Source organism: Podarcis tiliguerta (genome assembly GCF_965153285.1).
Source record: "Podarcis tiliguerta genome assembly, chromosome: 10".
Lineage (NCBI taxonomy): Eukaryota > Metazoa > Chordata > Lepidosauria > Squamata > Lacertidae > Podarcis > Podarcis tiliguerta.
In genome coordinates this window covers 36,679,512-36,703,984 of record NC_139543.1, presented here as the reverse complement: position 1 = coordinate 36,703,984, position 24,473 = coordinate 36,679,512, and the positions used below count along the sequence as shown (strand labels likewise).

The 24,473-nt window shown below is 41.4% G+C and overlaps 1 protein-coding gene across 4 annotated transcripts in view; it reads left to right on the top strand.

The window, feature by feature from the left end:
- RASSF9 (Ras association domain family member 9) overlaps nt 1-24,473 on the top strand; it is a 37,971-nt gene that overhangs the window by 315 nt on the left and 13,183 nt on the right. Inside the window, exon 1 of one of the 4 annotated variants that reach the window (XR_014502419.1) lies at nt 451-592. The exons of 2 other annotated variants lie outside the window; for them this stretch is intronic. The gene's annotated coding sequence lies outside the window, so the exon portion shown is untranslated. Of the gene's footprint in view, nt 1-450; nt 593-24,473 lie in introns of those variants that run through there. One more of the 4 variants, XM_083400987.1, reaches the window with a different exon arrangement.

Below are 24,473 nucleotides of genomic sequence, written 5' to 3'. Positions count from 1 at the left end.
TCTTTCTTGTACCTGTTTGATTCACACACAGCCGAGCTTTCTCCTGGAAGACGATCATGCGAAGATTAACTCTTCGGGGGAAGGTGCCTATATAAACTCAAGACGGGTGTGTGTCTCTTTCTACCCCTTTTTGCACTTTCCTCTTGCCTATGAGTTGGCTTCTCCAACCATGGCTTTTCAATAGGAAAATTCCGCCCCACTCTTATCCCTCCCCTCCCCCCTTTATAAAAAGGTGCTTGTAAGCACTCTGATACTGGAGCACTGCACGACTTTACTACTACTACTACTACTACTGCATTTCCTCCTGCAAACTGAACGTGTGAAAGAATGCCCGAGAAAATTCCAGGGTGGGATGAAAACGTCCTGGCTAGGAGTGCGAACTAAACACAGACGTTACAGCGCCCCTTATCTGGAAGCTGATAAGTTTCTGCGCGCACTAGTTGGCTGGCTGCAAACCGCGGGGACTCGCTCGTTCATTGAAGGGGGCGGCTCATGTTTTTGTTCGTGTCCCACCTAAACTTTGCCCAACGTTTGCCTGAAAGCTCTCAGGAATCCACTCTCGCTTCTCAGCAGGCTACATTCGCATTTCAGTGTAAGTTTTGTACTGTAAAGAGAAGTTTGTTGTGTTTGGCGGGCTGGATGATGGGTTTGTTTGTTTTTTTAGTTTTTTGAGTTTTAAACTGTTCTGAGCGCAGAGTTTGGGATCTATGATTCCTAATTCATCCTTTAAATTTCTGTTACCATTTTTTTTACTGGGGATAAGAGTTGGTTCGTTTTGAATAGCCTAGTCTGTCCTAACAAGGGCAGAACTTCATGTTCCCCTCCCTCATATTTCCAGGGCCCCTATCCGCCCCCCCCCTACCCCAAATAGCCACACTTGCTTCTACATGTTCTTTCCAATACTGTAAAGAGAAAATTGCATGCTTCAGAATTGTGTAATTATTTTTAACTGCTGGTGTGGCTTTACATCTTAAGTGTAAGTTTCCTTGGAGCGAACATGATATTTTTTCTGTTGCTTTGGCAATTACAGTGACCTTGAACTTGAGATGGAAGAGCTAAAGTGCCTATTGTTGCTCTGGTTTGTGTCCTCCTTGTTTCTGTAATTCTGATTTAAGTTCTATTGGGATGTTTTCTATTTTATTTTATTAAAAAACCATGTTGTATAGTCCCCCCCCCCCCACCAAGTGAATGCTGTGTTCTCTTCCCGCCCCCAACCCCGTATGTGTTAATTGGTTTCATTTACATTTGTGTGGCTTGGCCTCTATAGGACATGGTCATATTCCATGATAAGGCCAATAATCTGTAATAATCTCTCTCCGCCTCTATCAGTATATTATCAGTGGTTATCATTCACAAGTGCAGGCAAAAATAAATGAGCATGTCTCTGTTTGAGAACAATGAATTGTTCATGAGTTTTCTGTTAATGTTAGAAAATGATAGCTGCTTTAGATTGTAAAAGCTATGTAGGATTTCCTTCTGAGCAAATATGCATAGAATTGCAGTGTAAGAAGCTAATCTAAAACTCTACAGTGAGCTGCGATGGTGGTGGGCAGATGTATGCAGAAAGTTTCAGAGGCCTACACTTGGATATATTCCTTTCCAGTTAAATTACAAACAAGTGACACATTTTCAGAAGTTTTGTGGGGAGTTTTGTGGGATGGCATTGGGGACTGCAGCCTTTGTTTTCCTCGAAAATTAGTGTTAGTCCCAAAATCTGCTGTGGTTCTATCACGTTCTCGTTGAACCATGGGGTAGGGGTGGAGGGTAAGTCTTGGCACAATAACAAAGGGCAAAATCTGGAAAGTAAACAAAGGCACCCTTTCTTGCACTACAGTACTGGAACCAGAGGACAATTGTCTACAGCTTGCTCCTGGTAGAGATCTGTGTCTGATAATTTAAAGGCTGCCAAGAGAGATGGAAAACGGATGTTTTGTAAATCTGAAAAGTTGTGATGAGATAGGAATCATTTCCCTGAGTAGTTGCTGCCTTTTCAAACCTACCGTAAGTAAAATCTTGCCCTAAGTAGGATCTGTTCATCAAAGTTTTAATTGGTATATAGAACAGTAAGCTTGGAAATAGATTTTCCTTTTTTCTTTTTGTTCCTGGCTCTGCTACTTTTGAACAAATAGTGCCAGCTAGTCCCTGTGGTTTGGTACATGCAAGTACTCATAATGCACTCATTTGTAATCCACAGAAGTGTTGTGAGGCCCATTGTTTCCAGTTCTGGGGAACTCAATAGACATCTCAGAACTCCACATGAATGTCCATAGAAATACATTTGAAATTATCAACAACTATCCAAGAAATAGTTTTTTAAGCCCCACAGTTACATGAGTGCCACCCATATTTTTTCTCTGATTTCTCATCCTATTCTAATATGCTTGTATATTAAAAAGTCTCATTCATCTAAATGACTTCAGTGAAGTTTAGGCAGGAGTTCTAAGCATCCTTACATTTCTAGTACAGTGGTACCTCGGGTTGCAGATGCTTCAAGTTACAGACTCCGCTAACCCAGACATAGTACCTCGGGTTAAGAACTTTGCTTCAGGATGAGAACAGAAATCGTGCGGCAGCAGGGGGAGGCCCCATTAGCTAAACTGGTACCTCAGATTAAGAACAGTTTCAGATTAAGAACGGACCACCAGAACGAATTAAGTTCTTAACCAGAGGTACCACTGTATGTATGTTTCAGTTTACTCAATCAAGCAAAGATGATGATGATTTATTAAATTTCTGTACAACCCTTCATTTGAAAGCCACAGGGCAGTTTACAACATGAAAACACAAAAATACATACCATAATTACAAACAAAAACAGTGACACCCCCCCCACACACAGTTTAAATGGCAATATATTGTTTAATTAGCCAAAGAGGTCAATATTATTTGAAGCAGATGGAAGCAGAGTTTTCTGGTTGAGAGCAAATGGTCCTTTTAATCAGTTTCTAACAGTGGTCAGTGTGGTGTAATGGTTAGAGTGTTGGACTATGACCTGGAAGAGACCAGGGTTCAAATCCCCCCTCAGCCATGAAGCTCACTGGATGTGACTCTGGGCCAATTACTGCTTTATTACGGGACGTGGGTGGCGCTGTGGGTTAAACCACAGAGCCTAGGACTTGCCAATCAGAACGTCGCGGTTCAAATCCCCAGGACGGGGTGAGCTCCCATTGCTCGGTCCCTGCTCCTGCCAACCGATCAGTTTGAAAGCATGTCAAAGTGCAAGTAGATAAATAGGTACCACTCCGGCGGGAAGGTAAACGGCATTTCCGTGCGCTGCTCTGGTTTGCCAGAAGTGGCTTAGTCATGCTGGCCACATGACCCGGAAGCTCCCTCGGCCAATAAAGCGAGATGAGCGCCGCAACCCCAGAGTCGGTCACGACTGGACCTAATGGTCGGGGTCCTTTACCTAACAGTGGTCAGAAACATCCTCTTGAAAAGGAAGAACACAGGGCAGAAGACACTGAGTTATATTGAGTCAGACCATTTGGTCTATCTAGATAAATTCTGACAACAATGCCTGGCAGTGGCTCTCCAGGATTTCACACAGGGATCCCTCCCAGACATACTTGGAGATGCCAGGAATTGAAGGCGGGACCTTCTGAATGTAAAGTAGGATGTTTTACCCCTCAGCTGCAGCTTGCAAGCAGCATAAAATGTCCTTTGAGGGTGATGGTGGTGGGTGACAGGCCATGTTCTACGAGGAAGGTGGAAGCAGTTGTATATATTTAAAAGAGGCAACGAAGAGGCTGTTTTCAAATATTTGAAGGACTGCCACATGGGGGATACAGCGAACTTGCCTTCTGTTGCTCAAGACGGTAGAACTTACACCAACAGTTTCAAATTACAAGAAAGAGGGTTTTGAGTAAATATTAGAAAGGATTTTCTGATTATATGAGGTGTTTGGCAATGGAACAAGCCACCCTGGAAGGATCAACTTTCATTTGAGGTTTTCATGCAGAAGCTGGATGGTGACCTTTCTGGGATGCTGTGGCAGCAGATTTGACTAGATGACCATTGAAATTCCTATGATTCTATGAAGGCAACATATTTTCCCTGATATGTGGTCTCACGACACCTGGTGTTCAGCAATGTACTCTCTATGTTCACAGGGATCCATTTAGTTATAATTTCTAATACAGACAATCTTTTTGTCACCACAAGTGATGGGGGGAACTAAGGACAATTTTGTGCTTAGTCAAAAAAATGGCATTTTCCCTGCTGCTTGTTTAGAATTTTCAGCACTGTATTCCAATGTGTGCTGAAGATGGTGGAGGCATAGTCACATCATACAGAAAGAGCATAAAGGATCCACAGAGTACTGCACCACCTGGAAACTATGTATACCCAAATGAAGAATTGAGTTTGGGGCAGATCATTTTGGGGGAGTTACAATTTGAGTTACTGTGATTGTTGTGGCTATTGGCCTTATGTGAAAGCAATGATCATTTCCACGTTTTGAATGTATAATTTGGCAAACACATGCACTTTCATACTTGCTGCACTTCTAGAAGGCTTGGGTGGATGCAGTTGCCCATAACTAGAGCTCTTTCAGAAAAGAGGAGTTATCATTTCAATACGACCAGTGCCAATTTGCCATTGCATCAAATAGATTGGTAGCAAATAGGTTTTCACCTTCCCCAGAAGTGTGTGGCAATGTGGCATGGCCAGCATGTTTGATCCATTGGGGCTTGCCTTTCTGAATGTGTTCCTTACCCTGAAGGCTGTGCTGGTCATCTGTATCTCTGGCTGTCTCCTTCTGCCATGCTGTAATCTGGATGATGACAGGCTGCATTCTCCTCTTCTTGTAAGGAGCTAATCTTTTAGGAATGTTTCGACTGCAGAGGAGGATACCTTAGCAGAGGGGGATTGCACACTAGAACATTATATTGTGTGTGTTTTTCAACATATTATAGATACCTACTCTGTCTTTATTATACATATAGATAATACAACAAGTTTCTTTAAAAAAATCTCTATGTGAGTCACAATCCTAAAATTTTAATATATTGTTCATGCAATATATTAAACTAAAAAAAAAAACCTAAAAAATATAAACTTTAAAAAATTGCATAGAAATGTGTGGCTGCTTTTTCAGTGTAGATCTACAAACAACAAAGTCAGGTCTAGCAAGCTACATTTTTAAAAATAATAATAGTAGTAGTAATAGTACAAGTCAGCATACCCATTTTGCCAGCTCTTAAATATGTTAAAGACAAACCACCACTCTCACACACCCTTTATAACGGGTTTTAAAGGAAAGTTACATTCGTAACTTTACCCACAAAAAGGTTCTGGTCCTACAGCTTAGCCTGCTCTACAGCTTAGCCCGCCTAAAGTCCATGGGTAGGCAAACTAAGGCCCAGGGGCCTAATCCGGCCCAATTACCTTCTAAATCCAGCCCATGGACGGTCCCAGGAATCAGTGTGTTTCTACATGAGTAGAATGTGTCCTTTTATTTAAAATACACCTCTGGGTTATTTGTGGGGCATATGAATTTTTTCATATTTTTTTTTCAAAATATAGTCTGGCCCCCCACAAGGTCTGAGGGACAGTGGACTGGCCCCCTACTGAAAATGCTTGCTGACACCTGGCTTAAACCTGTACTATGTTCATAAATTTCATCCACCGTATCCAAAAGGGGAGAAAGTTAAAGCTGTTTTTAGATTCTCCATGATAGTGAACGGGAGAGCACAGAGCTTCATTTTATAGAGAGAGGCTCAGAAACTTAAACATTGATTGGATTCATTAGAACACAGCATGGCTGGAACTCAGAAATCAATCTTTCTTTTTAATGCACAGATACGGGGTGACTTTTGGTCATCCTTATACTGTACACTGCTACTATGTAGCATCCTTGTATGCTGCTACCATGCAGCCAAAATAGGGCCATTGAGAAGCAAGAGGGAGGTATCAGTATGCTCAGTGGAAACCCCAATATTTGTTCAAGGGCATCTTACACAGGATAGACAGGCACTGGAGGCTGAGAGGGAGGGAAGAAGGAAGAGGGAGACTGCCTACAAGCACATTTACTTGCACACTTGCTGTTATCAGTTTATTTAGTACGTTTTTTATAGCTCAGTGCTGCACACAAAGTTGTCTCATCCTGCCACTATTTGATCCTTACAACAATTCTGTGAAGTGGTTAAGCTAAGAGTTGGTGATTGGCCTGAGCTAATCCTGCAAGCCTCATGGGACAATAGGGATTTCAATCCAAACCTTGTTGGCCCTAGTCTATCACTTTAACCCAGAATTCCCCACTTGACCATTGTCCATGCTGACTGAGGTTGAGGAGTGTTGTTGCCCAGTAACATCTGAAGGACATCAGGTTGGAGAAGGTTGCTCTAACTATACTTCAATTTCTCTCATTGCACACATATGCAGTCACAGAAGAGAAAGGGGGGAGGGAATAGTGCCTTTTACAGGTTAGGTTATCTTTGCAACAAGCTGTTATGCCAGTTATCCTAGGACAAGTCTGGGGTACCTGTAGCCCTCCATATGTTGCCATTCAACTCCTATCAGGTTGTTTGGGACTGATATCCAACAATAGCTGTAGGCCCACAAGCTCACCTTTTCTTTTTAAGGGGAAAACCAACACAGCTTTATTACAGCCATCTCTTTCTTAAATTCACAATAGATATGATGTTATTGTTATTCATCATTCTGAGATAAAAGTAGTACTGAATGTTTTGTGACTGTGATTCTTATCCACACAAACTTGTGAAAAAGCTCCACTTAACCGAAGCCCAAAATATATGTTTCAAATTTGTGCATAGAAAGATAGACAAATGCTGGCCACTGATGATAAACTTCCATGCATCTGATGAGGTGGGCTCTAGTCCATTAAAGCTCATGCCACAATAGTTCTACTAATCTTTAAGGTACCATAAAACTCTTCTCGCATTAACATGAATACATGGAAGGCTGCAGGATTGGGCCCATTTGCCCTACTCACAGCATGCATTCAGCATAACTTCTGGGTCCACATGTTCTCAGCCCTATATGAGTATTTATCAATGTATGTTCTTTAACCCAATTTTCCTCTTCCTCTGGCTTAGGTAGTATTACATATAATACCATTAGTCATGCAATCTACTCCTCTAGAAAGAAATTGTTGCCTGCTTTCCAAAAGCAGTGGCTCATTAAATCACTTAAGGCACAAATACTTGTGCTTTCTTTGCCAGCGAGAGAAAACTCTTTCTGACACTTAAATCAGTAAGTACCCAGAGATTGCTAAGAAATGCTTGCCAGTGAGCAATCTGATCCAGTACGTGCTTGCTCAGAAGTCACCCAAACAGCATACTAACAGGACCATATGCCTGCCATCACATCACATTAATTCTGCATTTTCCTAGTAACCTTTAATTAAAGAAAGCAGACAGGCGTCATTGTCCCTGCCAAATGGCAACCAATGCAGTGAAGCAGAGGTGGGGAAACTGACTCTGAGTTCCAAAGTTGTAGCCATTATAAAGATTCTTCAGAGGAATGCAGAGTGTACACGCATACTCTCTGTTTGCAAATCTGAGACATTCTCTTTCAGTGATCCCTGTCAAACCTACATATTGTGGATTCACAGACTCTTGCACACATAGGTTATACCAGATGTGGTTGAGCCAGCAGGTACAATTCCACTCCCCTCTTTCTGCATGCATGTCAAAACACACAGGAAGCTTTCTCATATCAAGTCAGACCATTGGTCTATCAAACTCAATACTGTCTCCACTGACTGGCAGTGGCTGTCTGGGGTTTCATACAGAAGTCTTTCTCTACCATCCTTACAGGGATTCCATTTATTTATTTCACAAAAATTTCTATACCACTTGATTTGGTTAAGAAACAACCCCCACTTAAAGTGGTTTACAAAAAAATGAAACAATTACATTAGCAATAAGAAGAATTAACAATAATAATGCAAAACTTCCAAAAAATTAAAATAGCAATAGACCAAAAACAGATTAAAACTTGCATCAACTTCCTAAACATCTGAGTAGACTTGTCTACACAAGAATGTTTTAGGTAAAAGTAAAGGTACCCCTGCCCGTACGGGCCAGTTGTGTCCGACTCTAGGGTTGTGCGCCCATCTCACTTCCGGGTCACGTGGCCAGTGTGACAAGCTGCATCTGGCGAGCCAGTGCAGCACACGGAAACGCCGTTTACCTTCCTGCCAGTAAGCGGCCCCAATTTATCTATTTGCACCCGGGGGTGCTTTTGAACTGCTAGGTTGGCAGGCGCTGGGACTGAGCAATGGGAGCGCACCCCGCCGCGGGGATTCGAACCGCCGACCTTTCGATCTGCAAATCCTAGGTTTTACCCACAGTGCCACCCGTGTCCCTTTATAACAATGTTTTAGCAGGCAACAAAAAGCATACAATAAAGATTCCTGCCTGATATCAATAGGCAGGGAGTTCTAAAGTTTGATCCTGGGAGCTTTTGCATGCAAAACATGTATTCCTTCCTAAATGGAGTCCTTAACACACCATGTCTCTGGAAACCATGCCCAGTTTTCCATTTCATTGGCTGCCACTTTATGAGAATATTCTTGAATGCAATGCCCCATGAATTTAACAGTAGTGGCTGGTAACCATTAGGACTGATGGTGCAGAAGGCAGAAATGCTAACAGTAGGTGGGGCCTGAGCTAATGATGGGCAGAGCCAACCAATTTGAGTTTTGTCCCCATCCTCCTCCCTACTGAGTTCTGCAAGGGCAACACTGAAACTGAGGAGGAGGAAGCTGGCAATAGGGAACCCCTCAACTAGTTGTACGTTAGAAGACAGGCAGGTGAGAACTAAATGAGGGCAGACTGAGGTTGGTAGGGCAATGCCCCATCAGTCCTAATGGACAAGCCTGCACTGGTGTTTAACTAAAGAACACACAGGATCAGACTGCTAGTTAGCAAAAGAAATTCTAGCAATATCTGGATTCTTACTCATTTACCCAGGAAGAGTTTTCTTTCAATGGCAAAGCACAAATACCTTCCCCTGCAACAGTTAATTATCTACCACTTTAGAAAGGCAGGCAACAATTTCATTCTGGCAGGCTAAATTACATGACTAATGGACTCGAGCATAAGACTGAATAATCTGGAGAAAGAGAAAGAGCTGGCTTGGATAGAAGCTAATAAAACACTTACTCAGAAATAATAAGTTTTCTTGTAGGGGAAGTACAGTATACTTTATGAATCCTGTAGAAAGAACAGATAGCACTTCTAAACTTCTCAGACACTTATTTAGAAATGAATGTTCAACGGCAATTGTGAAGAGGGACTAGAGGTCAACAGAGTTTCAGATGGCTAGTAGGATTGCTTCATTTGAAATTTTCAATAGAGGTCATTTCATACAGTGAGCAGTAGGATATATTGTTGTTGATGGTTATTTATTTTAAAATATGTGTGTGCTGCCTGTGATTCTCACAGCAAGAGCACCATTTCAAAGTGGTATACAACAAAACAAATATACAATACACTTAAAAATCCAAAAAAAAGGTGTCCAACATAATTGGAAGTCAAAACCATTTTTAAAACCATAATGCCTGCCAGCACACACCAGCACACACCAAGATGAACAGGATGGTTTTAAATGTTCATCAGAAGTGTAGCCAGGTTAATGTTTGCTTTATGTCTGGGAGATGGTTATTCTCCCCCCCCCCCCCAAAAAAAAAAGTGTCATGACATGGAAGACTCTGTTGTGAGTTGTTGCCCATGAACATTTGCAGGTTGTGGGAGATGACTGAAAATGACTGCAGGAAGCAGACAGTTTTATATGGAAGGCATTTTCTCAGATAAGCTGGTCCCTAGCTAGTTAAGAAATTGTCAATTAATATTAGAACCTGGAACCTGTCCTGTTAGCTAATTGACACAGTACAGGTCTTTTAACAAGGGTGTTACATGTCCCTGGCTCATTAGCTTAACTGTTGCATTCTACGCTAGCTTCAGCTTCCAGACTGCAGCTAGGGGTGGGTCCACATAGAGCACATCGCAGTAATCAAGACATTAGGTTAGCAAGACACAAGTCACTGTGGCTAAGCTGTCCCTGTCCAGACACAGCCAAAGCTGATGTACCAGCCAAAACTGGTAAGAGATGCTCCTCATTACTGCAGCCACTTGAGCCACCAGTGACATTGATGACTCTAGGAGCATCCTCAGGCTACTGTTTTGGTACTTTTGTTGTTCATTTCTTCCATACTCTTGGTCCAGGGACACAATCTCACCCACAGGGGAAATATTTCTGAGATTCTCTATAGTGCATCATATATCGGGCTTCTCTTATGGCTGATCCAGAGGTGCCACTGCTGCAGAATGCCCACAGCCTGGGTGCTGAGTGGTGTCTTTTATTGGGCACACATCACACCTGTACTGATGGATCTGCTCTTGCTGCCTATTAGCTACTGAGCCAGCTTTAAGGTCTTGAGAGTTACATATAAACTGCTAAAATACTCTGGACTGCTGATTTCCCCTCTATGTGGGTGGCACTGTGGTCTAAACCGCTGAGCCTAGGGCTTGCCGATCAGAAGGTCGGCGGTTCAAATCCCTGCGACGGGGTGAGCTCCCATTGCTCGGTCCCAGCTCCTGCCAACCTAGCAGTTCAAAAGCACGTCAAAGTGCAAGTAGATAAATAGGTACCGCTCCAGCGGGAAGGTAAACGGCGTTTCCGTGCACTGCTCTGGTTTTGCCAGAAGTGGCTTAGCCATGCTGGGCACATGACCCAGAAAAACTGCGGACAAACGTCAGCTCCCTCGGCCAGTAAAGCGAGATGAGCACCACAACCCCAGAGTCGTTCACAACTGGACTTAACTGTCAGGGTCCTTTACCTTTACCTTTTTACCCTGTAAAGGCACTGAAGTCAACAAATGGAACCCTGCTAATGTTGCCATGGCCCAACTGGCAATGTGAAAGTGGCCTTTTCCACTTACAGTGGTACCTCGGGTTACATACACTTCAGGTTACAGATTCCCCTACCCAGAAATAGTACCTCAGGTTAAGAACTTTGCTTCAGGATGAGAACAGAAATCACATGGCAGCGGCGCGGCAGCAGTGGGAGGCCCCATTAGCTGAAGTGGTACTTTAGGTTAAGAACAGTTTCAGGTTAAGAATGGACCTCCAGAACGAATTAAGTACATAACCAGAGGTACCACTGTATTGTACCAGATCTATTGAATGCCCTCTCTGTTGAAATTTGAGAGACCCAGTCTGTGTTTGCATCCTGCAGGCACTTGCAGCTGTGTAAGCATATTCCTGTTCCCTTGAACTAGATCTTCTGTTTTTACTTTTAAAAAAATAATACAGCTTTATTGTATATTTTAACCATTTTAAATTCAATTTATGTGCTTGGTTTTTAATATTTATATTTCGTAAACCACTTAGAAGAAACAAGTTCCGGTACTGAGCAGTATATAAATTAATCAACAATAGCAATGCAGGAAAATAATAATAATAATAGCAATGCAGGGAATGAACTTGTGCTTTTTCTTCCCTTGCAGAATGTGCAGAGATGAATGCTCACCTCTGATAACCTACGTAATTTCCATCCTACTTAATTTCCATACATACATCATCAATGCAGTTGTCTGAAACACCTACTGGAGACCTGTGCTTAACCTGGAAGAAAGTGAATTATGTGTTGGTACATTCAGGTCAGGGATAGCAAAATCATTGCAGTTCACAGTGAATGCAACTCTGCTTCCAATATTGCATTGAATGGGGGGTGGAACCAACATTGTCAGGTTGCAAGAGCTTTCTGTGAGTGTTAGGGTAAACCCAGGACTGAATAGTGTAACTTCTACTGCTGTAGGTACTCTGAGCTGTGACTTTGAACCACTTTGTGATTCATGCATTTTTATCCCTAGAGAAGTACCTTCATAGCAGTTGATACCACCTTCTAAGAGAAACTCTACAGAAGAGTTGGGCATATTATTTATGGGAAAGTGTAATGTTAGAAGGAAAAATTGCTATTAGTATAAATAAAAATTGGAGTATGTCTGCAACACAGCTTCTTGCATTTTCAAAAGTAGCACATGAAACTTCTGTGCAAATCTGACCTAGTTTTTTTTTTTTTTTTAAAGATGGGACGGTGGTTGAAAGGCAGCAGTTTGTTGCTTCACTTAGGTGTTGTGAGGATAAGTGCATTTAGAAGCTGGTTATTTACTCACAGGGCAATAATCATAGGGACAAAAAGTTCCTTGGGCATATACAGAATAATAAGATAAATACATAAATGTATTTCACAAACCTAATCTTCAAACATAATCTGCAAACTCTGTAATCACATGTTCTGAAAACATCAGTTCTTGAAGCATCCTTATGAATTAGGAATGTAAATATCATTTAAGGTCTGATTTCATTTTAAGACTAGACTGTGCAAACAGGTCACCAAAATGAATGTTGCATTCATTTGCTTGTGAGTGAGTGTCACTGCTTTCAATAGTTTTTACTAAATGTATAGTATCTGTTGAAATGAAAGTCACTTTCATGGAATCACAGAACTATAGAATTGGAAGGGACCCCAAGGGTCTCCTAGTTAGATGCCTTGCAGAGACAAGGCTTCCTACCTACACTTAGGTAGGAAGAATCAGCACCACAAATATAAAACGAGGAACACTTGGATTGCCAATAGTACATATGACAAGGATCTAGGGACGTTAGTAGACCACAAGCCAACATTGTCAATGGGGAGTCAACAGTGTGATAGGCCAGCAAAAAAAAAGCTAATGCTATTCTAGGCTGCATCAACAGAAGTGTCTTGATCAATGGACATAATAGTCCTACTCAATTCTGCCTTAGTCAAACCACACCTAGAGTACTGTGTCCAGTTTGCCACAATTTAAGAAGGATATTGACAAGCCGAAATGTGTGCAGAAGAGGGCAATCAAGATGATGAAGGGTCTAGAAACCAGGTCTAATGAGCAACAGTTGATGGAATGGAGTATGTTTAGCCTTATAAAGAGGAGACTAAGAGGTAATATGATAGCCATCTCCAAATATCTAAAGGGCTATCACATGGAGGGTGGAGTAAGCTTGTTTTCTTCTGCTCCAGAGAGTTACACTTGAACCAATGGATGCATGTTACAAGAAAGGATATTCTGAATAAACATCAGGAAGAACCTTCTGACAGTAAGAACTATTTGACAGTGGAACACACTGCTACAAGAGATGGTGGACTCTCCTTCTTTGGAGGTCTTTAAGCGGGATTTCAATTGTCATCTGTCATGTATGATCTAGCTGAGATTCCTGCAGTTCAGTGGGGTGAACTAAATGACCCTGTGGCTCCCTTTCAACTGCACAATTCTATGATTCTATGAATCCAAGAATCACAGTTAAGAATTCTTGACAGATGGCCAATCAACTTCTGTTTTGAAAACCTCCATCTTCTGAGTTGCACTTAGAACACTTTTGAACTATGCTTGTTTCAGGGAAGACAGTGGACACTTCTGAGCCAGTCTGAGACTTGTTCTTTTTGGACAGTCTTCCATAAACCAAAATAGTAGTTTCCCCCAAGATGATGGCTAATTTATATAACACTGCAAACAAGATATAATTCTAAAGAGAAATGTATCCTTAATTATTATTTATCTCTATGTTTCTGGATGGCAAAGTAGGTGCACTTCTCACACCTATTGTTCCTTGTGTTGGTGATAATTATGTGCTAGGATTTCCTGCTTGGATAGAAAACAGCTTCCTGGCCAAGGGAGGTATATTTTGTCTCCCTTCTGAAAAAGCAAGACTGATAGAAGGCTTGCAGGAGAAAATGCAACTCCTTCCTTGAGGGAGTAAAGGATCAAGCAGGGGTTGGGCGCCATGCTGTAGTTAAGCAGGTCCTAGCCTGGTATCCTTGAAGTAATGATTGGTTCATCCAAATTGCCATGCGCTGTATAGTTAAGCAGATGTAAATAAGCTGTCTCCCCATACTTAATGATTCACCGAGTGCAAAAGAAATTACATGTGATTGTAGGTAATGATTTAGTTTGCAGGATTCCTAATTTAGGGCCTGAACTAAAAACCTGCTCAGCAAAAGGAAGTCTGTTGGAACATGTGGGGCAATGGATCTCAAAATGTTTAGGAAAAAATTCCCCAAAAGCCCAATGCTTGAAGCTGCACACAATTAGGGTTGCTGAATTTCCTGGACATATCTGGAATACTGCATTTGTCAGTAGTGTCCAGGCAGAAATTGGCTAAATGTTTTGGAAAATCTGGACGGATGGCAACCCATGTCGGCAGTGCCATTTTTATAGAAAATAGTCAAGAACTTTGGGCAAAACTTTAAAAAAAAGCTCAACAACGTTTTTGTCCGGATTTTCACTGTTTGAAATATGGCAACCCTACACACAATCATTTTACCTGAGCCTATTATTTTGAAGGTTCAGAGCATATCCAACATGTCTCAGGCATAGCCAACAATTATTGCTCCTAGCTCAGGCATAGCCAACATGGTGCAAATGATGCTGGACTTCACCATCCCAGAGCATGGGCCATGCTGGCTGGGTCTGATGGGAATTGGAGTTGGACAACAACTGGAGGGAACCATGTTGGCTACCCCAGCCTGTTGACATGCCCTTCTCGAGCATGGGTGATGTAAAGATTTGACACTCACAGGAAACAGAGGGACAGTGTTTTGACAGAGATAAGAAAATATGAGTTGCCTCTGGTAGAGATGGTCCACTCGTTCCTCTAGAAAAATGAAGCTGCCTCAGGAAGGAAAGGACCACGCTGGCAGGAACGGAAAGGAAGGATAAACTAGATAGCTTTTGCAAGGTCTCTGGCCTGGACCCGAGTATAGTATATGGTAACAGGTCCCTAAAGGCTTTATTTTCATAGACTGTTTTCAAGGGAAAGACTGGTTTGGTTAGTTTCCTCCCAGCAGGGGGAAGGGCCATTGGGTCACTTTCAAAATAAATTAGGCATGAGCCTATCCATTTTCTTTTCCTCAGCTTTGATACAAGACATTCCTACATAATTTAACTGATTCAAGGGTGACTGGAAGGCAGCCAGATTTCATTGAGGTGGAGATGAGAGTGGAGTCCGAACAGGTGTATTTATGCATACTAGTTTCTTTGTTGTCTTTGCTACAGGGAAAAATAATAATAATTCAAAGGATATTTTATTGCTTCAGATCTCAGGAGCATATTATGAAGATGGATTTACATCATCTTGTGAGGGAAACATATTACCCAACTTTCTTTATGGTGAGATGCCACCAAATGGTGAAGATGTACATAGAGCCATTGTCATATAGCATTCCCATTTCTCTGATAAAAATAGGGAAATCCATTATTATTATTATTATCCCACCCATCTGACTGCCTTAAATTTATGAGTAAGAAAAATAAAATCTGATTAAAATTTATATAAGCTGGGTTGTTGTTGTTTTTAAAAAAGATATAAATAAAGGACTTCATTTAGAAAAAGCAAAGAAAGAAACCACACTAAATGCCCAAACATCTGCTGGAAAGATCTATAGATCGGAAGCCAATACATTAGGTTATGGTGTGACTGTGTGGCGCTAGGTCAGATGAAGATCCACCTTGTCCATCATTCTTGTCTTGTCCATTAAGAAACTGCTTAATGGACCACAATCTATTTTCTGTCCAGCCCTATGTTTGAGGAAATATGATGTATAGTTTTCTTGTTGTTTTTCCCCCTCAAGCAAGAACATGCATAATGGTTGTTGGTTTTCCTTAGTGGAGTCTGTGTAGACTATAATTAAATCTATAATTGTAATTCTGAGGCTTCCTACTTATTTGTGTAAAATATGTTTTTGCTCCATTTTTTTAAACTACTCTTGCAATTACGTGTCCTGGGACCTTAGGCTGAAAGGAGGATCATAAAAGCAGCAGCAGCACCACCTGCACTTCTGTAGAAAATAAATTCAAGGCTCTCCTTAGCTGCAGTTTAGGCTGCAATATAGGAGTGACACTGCACTCAACTTATCTGTTGGCATTTTGCCTTCTTCGCAATAAGATATTTGGAATGATTGCCAGTAACCTTACAGTGCCTTTGCATACATAAGAATGAATTTCATCGTGTCAGACAGGTGGCTGGATTTGAGCTGCAGGTATGAATTACCAAAGAAAACCCCCAGCAGCGTTACCCTGAGGGTAGAGGATGCATGGTGTAAACAAACTTTTTGTGACAAGTAAAGAAGAAGAATAGATGTACTAACAGTGTAGACTTGCAAATCGAGATCCATTACTGGAATGAAAACCATCAGTGTAACAAGTGCTCATTGCACTCAGCCTATGGGCAGTGTTTTTAGCATATATCTATCTAGAGGAATTAAACTGAATATTGCAATGTAAGCCATTTAAATTTTGCACTAACCCCCCCCCCTCATATTAATAGAGCACCTTACAAACTGTGCATATGTGATAAGTGAATCCCAGTCCTTATACACCTTTGGATATAGCTGAGAGGATGGTGGGGTAATTGCACAGTCAATGATAACTATCATGACTGCCTTGTATGTGACATATCTATTCTTTGATCTAAATCAGTATTTCAGAAGAGCTGAGTTAATCACAGGCAAGCCCATCCCAGGACTTACATTAGACTGGGGAGAATTTGGGGAGGGGGTATCTGTTCTGGAAAGAATCTACTATTTTCTGCTACCAATGCTGATTTCTCAGGCGCTGAGGTTGTGCAGCACCAAGCCTGTTATGATTATGTAGTTGGGAGTGCATAGAGGGAAGTAGGTTTATAACACCAAATGAGGGTAAAAGCCTGCTCTGATATAAAACTTGGTGCTCTCGGGAGAGAGATAAGAGATGAGCAGGGTGAGTGTAAACCCATTGGGGTTTCTGACTTTATTTAGAACAACATTGTGTTTCTATTTATTGATACAGTATATGTAGCCATTTCACTTTTATGTAAATCATTTGCTATGGTTTTGATTGTACTCATACCTGTGTTTCTATTTATTGTAAACCGCTTCAAGATCTTCAGATAGTAAGTACCTAGTCTAAAAATGGAAATAATAAATACATAAATAAAATAGATTTGCTTAGCTTTTTTTTCATCCATACTCCTATTTATTTACATGTATTTAAAAGAATTTGTCAACCATTTCATATTCTTAAAAACTCTAAGCAGTGTATAGTCTGAAAAAGAAACAATATATCAAAAGAAACAAAACCATAACCTAAAACCAATATAAAAACACAGGAAGCTAATAAAAGCAAAAAAAGCCCATAATATCCTGATGTCTTCACAAGACTGTTGAAGCAACCGATGGTTTCCGCTTCTGCATACTCAGAAGAGTCCCAGGCCCTCTGACTACTACAATGACTTATTTTTGAAAGGTTAAGCATGTCCCTGCATGCAGTCTCAATTGGCACAGTTTTGTGGTGAGCCATTTGACTCATACTGACTGCCTAAGTTCTATGAGGCAAATGAAATGCGATGCAGCCTTTGGCAGTTGTTGGGGGAAAGGCAAATAAATAAAAAGAAACTACTCTCTCTGCGAGGAAGCGAGGGCAGTGTGCTTAGCTCTAGCCACAAAGAGCATGCACCTTTACTTTATCCCATATAAATGAATGGTTAGGGACTCTATTGCACAAGAGAAAAAGCCTACACCTCTCTAGCCCCAACACTGGGCAGCCTGAGAGGGGCCATACTGGCATACAGTATATTGCACTGCTGTACATGGCCAAACTCTGTACCATCTACTAAACCCCTTTGCTTTCCAGAGCATTTTGCTAGTACATTGGATTGTATACAATAGCTCTAGTCAGAGTAAGCCCATTGAAATTAATAGTCATGACTAACTTAGGTTCATTCATTTTTAGTAAGTCTACTTTGAGGAAAGCTTGGTTAGATACAATCCATTTTGATTTATCATGGCAAAATATGTAGCTGTTCCATTGCTCACTTCTTTCATTAGTCAGTTATCCTAAAAACTAAATTATAATTAATCATGTGGTCTCTCAGTAATTACTCGTTTATTTAATTTTTTTTACCTCCAGGAAGATTTTTAGGCCAAGATTTTAATTATTCTTAAATGTCCCCATTCCATTCTTAGTCACATACTTGGAAGTTCTGTGGAAAACAGTAGGACTTGTTTCTGAGGCCACGTTCACACCATACATTTAAAGCACTATGATATCACTTTAATAATCATGACTCCCCCAAAGAATTCTGGGAGCTGTAGTTTGTTAAGGGGGCTGAGAGTTGTTAGGAAACCTCTTTTACTCTCCCAGAGCTACAATTCTCAGATTGGCTTCAACAACCAATCCCTCTTCACAGGGAACTTTGTAGTTTTGAGGGATACAGTTCTCCTAATAACTCTCAGAACCCTTAATAAACTACAGTCCCAGAATCCTTCGGGAGAAGTCATGACTGTTCAAAGTGGTATCATAGTGCTTTAAATGTATGGTGTGAACATGGCCTAAATGTGTGGTTTTAAAGAATAATTTTGACTAACTACTGAGTCCTTTGTGAATGTGCTTTCTACAGAATGGGTTTGGCTGAGCTACTATGTTATGCTGGGTAAACGATATTGAAATGTTGAAGTGCAAACATGTCAGTTTCCTGGAGTAACTGCCCAGATAGCAACCTAACATGGAACATACTGCATCAAAGGTCACTGCTTTGTTCAGACAAACTCCTTTCAAGCTGACTATTTGTTCACGCTTTATCCCTGTAAAGTATTTGGGGTATGTGTTCTCAAGCAATGAAATCCAGATTCAGTTATGCATCACGATTCTACTTAGTTCATTGCTCTTTGGTCATAGTGCTCCAACAGACCATGGAAAATACTCTTTCCTATCACACAACAGGTTATTTCATCTGTACATTTGCAGTGCTGTTTGATTGTTCGAGATAGGCCAGAAATAGATGAACTTTGCTATGAAGCTTCACAGCATCTGAGGCAACTCGGACATTGTGGGCTTTGAACATTCCATCCGCTGAGATGTTGCATTAGCCTCAGAGCACAAAAGTCATCACAGATTAGTCAAGCCCAGAGAACCATGGCTTGTGTACTTGATCCAGGCAGCTGGAGAAGTTGTTCAAATATGGTACCTGTTTGATTCCTGCATCTCCATCTTAAGGTATCTAAAATGAGTTTGGCAAATGTGATTATCTTCTTCATCTGTATGCTAGCAGAACTTGCTGGAAAGAGGCTAAGATAGTACAGTGGTGCCCCGCAAGACGAATGCCTCGCAAGACGGAAAACCCGCAAGACGAAAGGGTTTTCCGTTTTCAGAGGTGCTTCGCAAGACGAATTTCCCTATGGGCTTGCTTCGCAAGACGAAAATGTCTTGCGATTCTTGAGGTTTTTTTCCGCTCCCCAACCCCTTTTTCTAAAGCGCTAAGCTGCTAATAGCCTTTTAGCAGCTAATCCGCTAATCCCTTAAGCCTTTAATAGCCGTTAATAGCCCTTAAACTGCTAATAGCGCTAATAGCGCTAATCCGCTAATGGGCTTGCTTTGCAAGACGAAAAAACCGCAAGACGAAAAGACTCGCGGAACGGATTCTTTTCGTCTTGCGAGGCACCACTGTAATGTGGATATTCAGTCTCTCTCTGTGTGTGTACATGTTCTCTCTCTCTCTCTCTCTCTCTCACTCACTCACTCTCTCACACAGAGTATACTTGCAGTTCCCTTAGATTTTTCATTTTAGCTCTTTTTTTACCTCCAGCATGAAAGTGAAAATACCATAACAAACAATATCCCCAGCATACCTAAGTTTCACCACCCCATAAGCATGGAGCTTGAAAAGCTTTGAGTTTCAAACAAAATGCAGTCATAACTTGAACAGCTCTGCCTTAAGGCCCTTTGATAAATCCATATTTATTTAGTTTTTGCAGTATAAAAAATAGGGAAAACTCCAGGGGGAAAGCCAGACCTGAAAATGTCTTTGATTTCTATAGATTGAAAATAGAAGTGATCTCATCTTAGAAACTTTACTTTAAACGGCAGCTAGTTAGTATACTATACTATCTGGGGTGGGGGTTGGCACTGAAGCTGCAGCACCTGAGCTTAAGAGAGACGAGTCCTAACGCCAGATCTGTTTGGGCTGCCTCTAGGGAGGGGGGTGGCAAGATTGAAGCAGGAGTGGAGCAGTAGCTGGGTCAACTGCAAAGCAGGCAAAACCTTTGTTACCACCTTCCTGCTTTGCTTTGCTACTGCTGCCCCCTGAAGGGAGAGGAGAGATGACAGGCTATCCCTGGAGGACACTGGACCCACTGACCACTGCTTTGTAACAACTGGCCTCAACACCAGACTTCAGGGTGGGGTGGGGAAGTTAAATGGGGGAAATTGCTGGTTTGATGTGCATGGTTTTTGGACTAGGAGGAGGCTGAGGTTTTGTTTATTTGCTAGTGGATCAAAGCATTGCTTTGTTTATTATTTGAGTATTACAGTGGTACCTCAGGTTACAGACGCTTCAGGTTACAGACTCCGCTAATCCAGAAATAGTACCTCGAGTTAAGAACTTTGCTTCAGGATGAAAACAGAAATCGTGCTTTGGCGGTGCAGTGGCAGCGGGAGGCCCCATTAGCTAAAGTGGTACCTCAGGTTAAGAACAGTTTCAGGCTAAAACAGACCTCCAGAACAAATTAAGTTCTTAACCCGAGGTATTACTATTTTTTGCTACTACAGTCATACCTTGGTTCTGAAATGGAATCTGTTCGACTTCTGAAAATGTTCGAAAACCAAGGTGAAGCTTCCAATTGGTGCGGTTTCCGCATCGGACATTCGGCTTCCAAAAAATGTTCGCAAACTGGAATACTCACTTCCGGGTTTGCGGCGTTCGGGAGCCAAAACGTTTGAGTCACAAGGCATTCAAGAACCAAGGTACGACTATATTTATAAAGCTGGTATGTGTGCTTTTTTGTTTTTCCATGGGTGTTTATGTTGTATGATACACTATGGCATTATATATTGTAAATTATTATTTGCTGTGAGTTGCCTGGAGACCTTTGGGTGACAAGCGATGAATATATTTAATAAATAATAAAATTAAATTAAAATTCAGCTCATCACAGAACAGGAATAAAGTCCAATCCATCCCACTGCTGTGCAGGTTTCTGAGGACAAATCTGTATAATTCTTTAGAAATCTACACAAATGTAATGTACCAAATAAAGGGGGAATTCCCACCTGCTTGCCAGGTGGGTCCAATAGATTCCTATCTGTGTTCAGCCTAGAAGCATCTAACTAGCAAATGGGTCTCCTGCTGTTGCACATATTGAAATCAATGTAGCAAGACCAATTAAGTCATGGGGAATTTTATGTATTTTACATACATTTTATTTTGTTGTTGTTGAATTCCCCCAAAAACTCTAAGGGAGATTTGAATGTAAAATGCACATAAAATATGCTAAATTTCTGCAAGCGTGTGAGACATATCATCAAGAGCTGTTAATCCCCGTGGGATTTGCTGTGCTGATTTCAACACACATGAACAACAGGAGCCCCACACACTAGGTAGCTGCTGTTAGGTGGCTGAAATTACTTTTTGAAGAAGATGGACAGGCAGCCATTGGACCACCTCATATATGTAAATCTGTACAAGAGTGAGAATCTGACTGTGCATGGATTCCCCACCCATCACTAGCTGCTTCTTGTTACTCAGCGGTGATTGAACAATACATGTAGTTTATGCGTCTTTTCTCGGTCCCTCTCTTTTCCAACTTCACAGGTTTCCGAGCTGGGACTCGCCAGAAGACCTTTGCTTCCCATTAACATCTATTTACATAGCACTACATACATGTTGTCTTCAGTTCAGACACAACGTTTGACAAGTACTCCTTACCTTGATGGCTTTGTTTTCGTCTTGTAGAAATGCATTCTGAAATGGTCCAGTCCTAGGAGAGCCACACCATATTATATTTCTGAACATGTAGAATCAGTCCTCAAATGGCAATGGAAGCTGCTTATTTCTTAATGCAAACACATGTAATGAGGCAACTCATTATTAATAATCATTATTTTTACATAAGCTCCATTTTTGGACAGAAGAACAAAGAAACACAACCCCTTATGGTATTAAATGGTTACTGAACAAGCAGAAGCTAAGTTCAGAGCTTCTTTGTTGGGTATTACCAGGATTAGCTATAATTAAAGAATTATGATGTAATTTGCCTGAAAAGACCATATGATATTAGATCTTACTGACTTAATTTTCTGAAATGTGAGATGACAAAGAACAGATGTTTGAGATATTACAGTTGCATGGCACTGCTTGATAAGTTTTGAATTAATAGCATGCTTTACATGAAAGAAGCGGTAAAGGAAACCAAATGACCGCAAATGATAATAAATCCAGAGTTGTGCAGGCTGGGGCAGATAGAATCACTCCTAAATCCTCTTCTGCTTCAGTTCTGTTCTATATGGAATGGGTAAGTGAGAGAATGGCAAGGGGTTGTGTCATTGGCTAGGAGAATACACATAATCATATCATAAGGCATTCTTCTGTCTGCTCTATAGTTTATGAGTTGCTCTAGTGCAGGGCTAGGAATCTGTGGCTCTGCAGATGTTCCTGGATGATGTTCCCATCATCCCTGACACTTGGTCCTGCTAGCTTGGAATGGTGGGAGCCCCAACAACATCTGGAGAGCTACAGGTTCCCCATCCTGCATCCATGGGCCTCTGCCTTCTATTACCTGTTGAAGAAATTAATGTTATTTTTGCTGTCAGCACTCCCAAAAGTTGGGCTTTGCCTTGTGAATGATGCATTGGCATCTCAGCAGTGGAGCTCAAATCCACAGTGCCTGTTTCACAAAGTCTTTTCTTTCCTACTGAGTGAATGGTCTGTTGATGCTGTTGCCTCCTGTGTGCTACTGTAGCTTTCAGTCTTTCTTAGCCATATGGCTTTCATCCCTCTTGATGCAGGGCTTGTTCCTCTCTGACATATATAACTAGATGCGTGTTGCAGTCTGTGTTCTGAACTTGTATGTCTCTGTGTGTAACTGAGAGTATCTCAAAAACCTGAGGCCTTTTCCTGAGAAGCCTCTGGTTTCTCCATTTAGGCCTGCTAACCACGAGACCACAAGAAGCTCTAAACAGAGATTTCCCACCTGCATTCTTGTGGATTTTATATGGAGGGGGCGTAACCTGAGTAGGATGACATTGTCTGACATTCCCTTGTTGATTAGTGCCTTACTTGCATGGGTACTGCAAGGTTCATGATTGATGTGCTGTAGGAGCAGAGGGAACATAGGAAGCTGACATCCTCCTGAGTCAGGCCATAGATCAGGGTTCCTCAAACTCAGCCCTCCAGATGTTTTTGGCCTACAACTCCCATGATCTCTAGCTAGCAGAACCAGTGGTCAGGGATGATGGGAATTGTAGTCTCAAAACATCTGGAGGGCCAAGTTTGAGGAAGCCTGCCATAGATCCACCTAGATTGGTATTGTTTACACTGACTAGCACCATCTCTCCATGGTTTGCCAGGGATTGAACCTGCAACAGAAACATTTTCCAATCCTATCCAGCTACTGTGGTGGCAGAGTTTTTGTAAACACTCAGAAATCTGCCTTATACTGAATCAAACTATTGGTTCCATCTCCTTCAGTACTGTCTACACTCTGGCAGTGACTCTGCAGGGTTTCAGGGGTCTTTCTCAGTCCTATGTGGAGATGCCAGGGATTGAACTTGGAGCCTTCTGGAATTTGAGAACATCTGTTGCTGCAGTAGCTTTCGTTTCAACAACAATTGCTGTTGACACTACTCCTGGTTAAGCAAAGGACAGCATATCAGATTATCATAATGGTCATCCAAGGCTCACCCTGTCTTGCATAATCAAATATGGAACAATACGCCACTGAGATTCTATTTTAGAATTGTAGCCGTGTCAGTGAATCCTCCTTATTGTCTACTAAATTTCATTTTGAAGTGTAATTATTGTTAAAAAAAACAAAAAACAAAAACACCTTAGGCCATGGTACGCTACCCATTCTGGAAAGCAGATCAAGACATGGAAGACTGCCAGGAAATTATAAAAGTACAAGGCAACCTCTTCTTACATTCCTATTTTATCTTCTCTGTAACTATTCATGGATTTCTACCTTGCCTACTGGGCTTCCATTCAAATTTACTACATTATCTCCTTAGGCTGAGATATTTGCATCAGCCTTATATGAAATATCTAATAGTGCTTAAGGATGAATGAATCAGTCTGTTTCTGGTCTGTGTCAGCTTTCCATGTGTTCACCCATAAGTCCGTTTCATCCTATTTCCGTGTTAATGTGTTGTTGTTTTCAAATTCTCATGGGCAAAGCAAACCGGTGAGATTGGAGGAGGCTATAGAACTACCAGTTCCCAAGCCCAGCCAGTCTCATGCCTGCCAGGGTAAAACGTTGGGAGGGGTTAGTATGCCATGTCCAAGGCTGGCATTTATTCCATCTACCAACGTCATGGCATACTGAGATAATGGGAGGGCTTGGAATTCACTGAATCCAACACCACTCCTAATCAGTCCCTGAAATGCCCCTTTTTCCTTTTCTCTGCCAAGTTTTTCCTATATACCCTTTCCCCTCTATGTGAT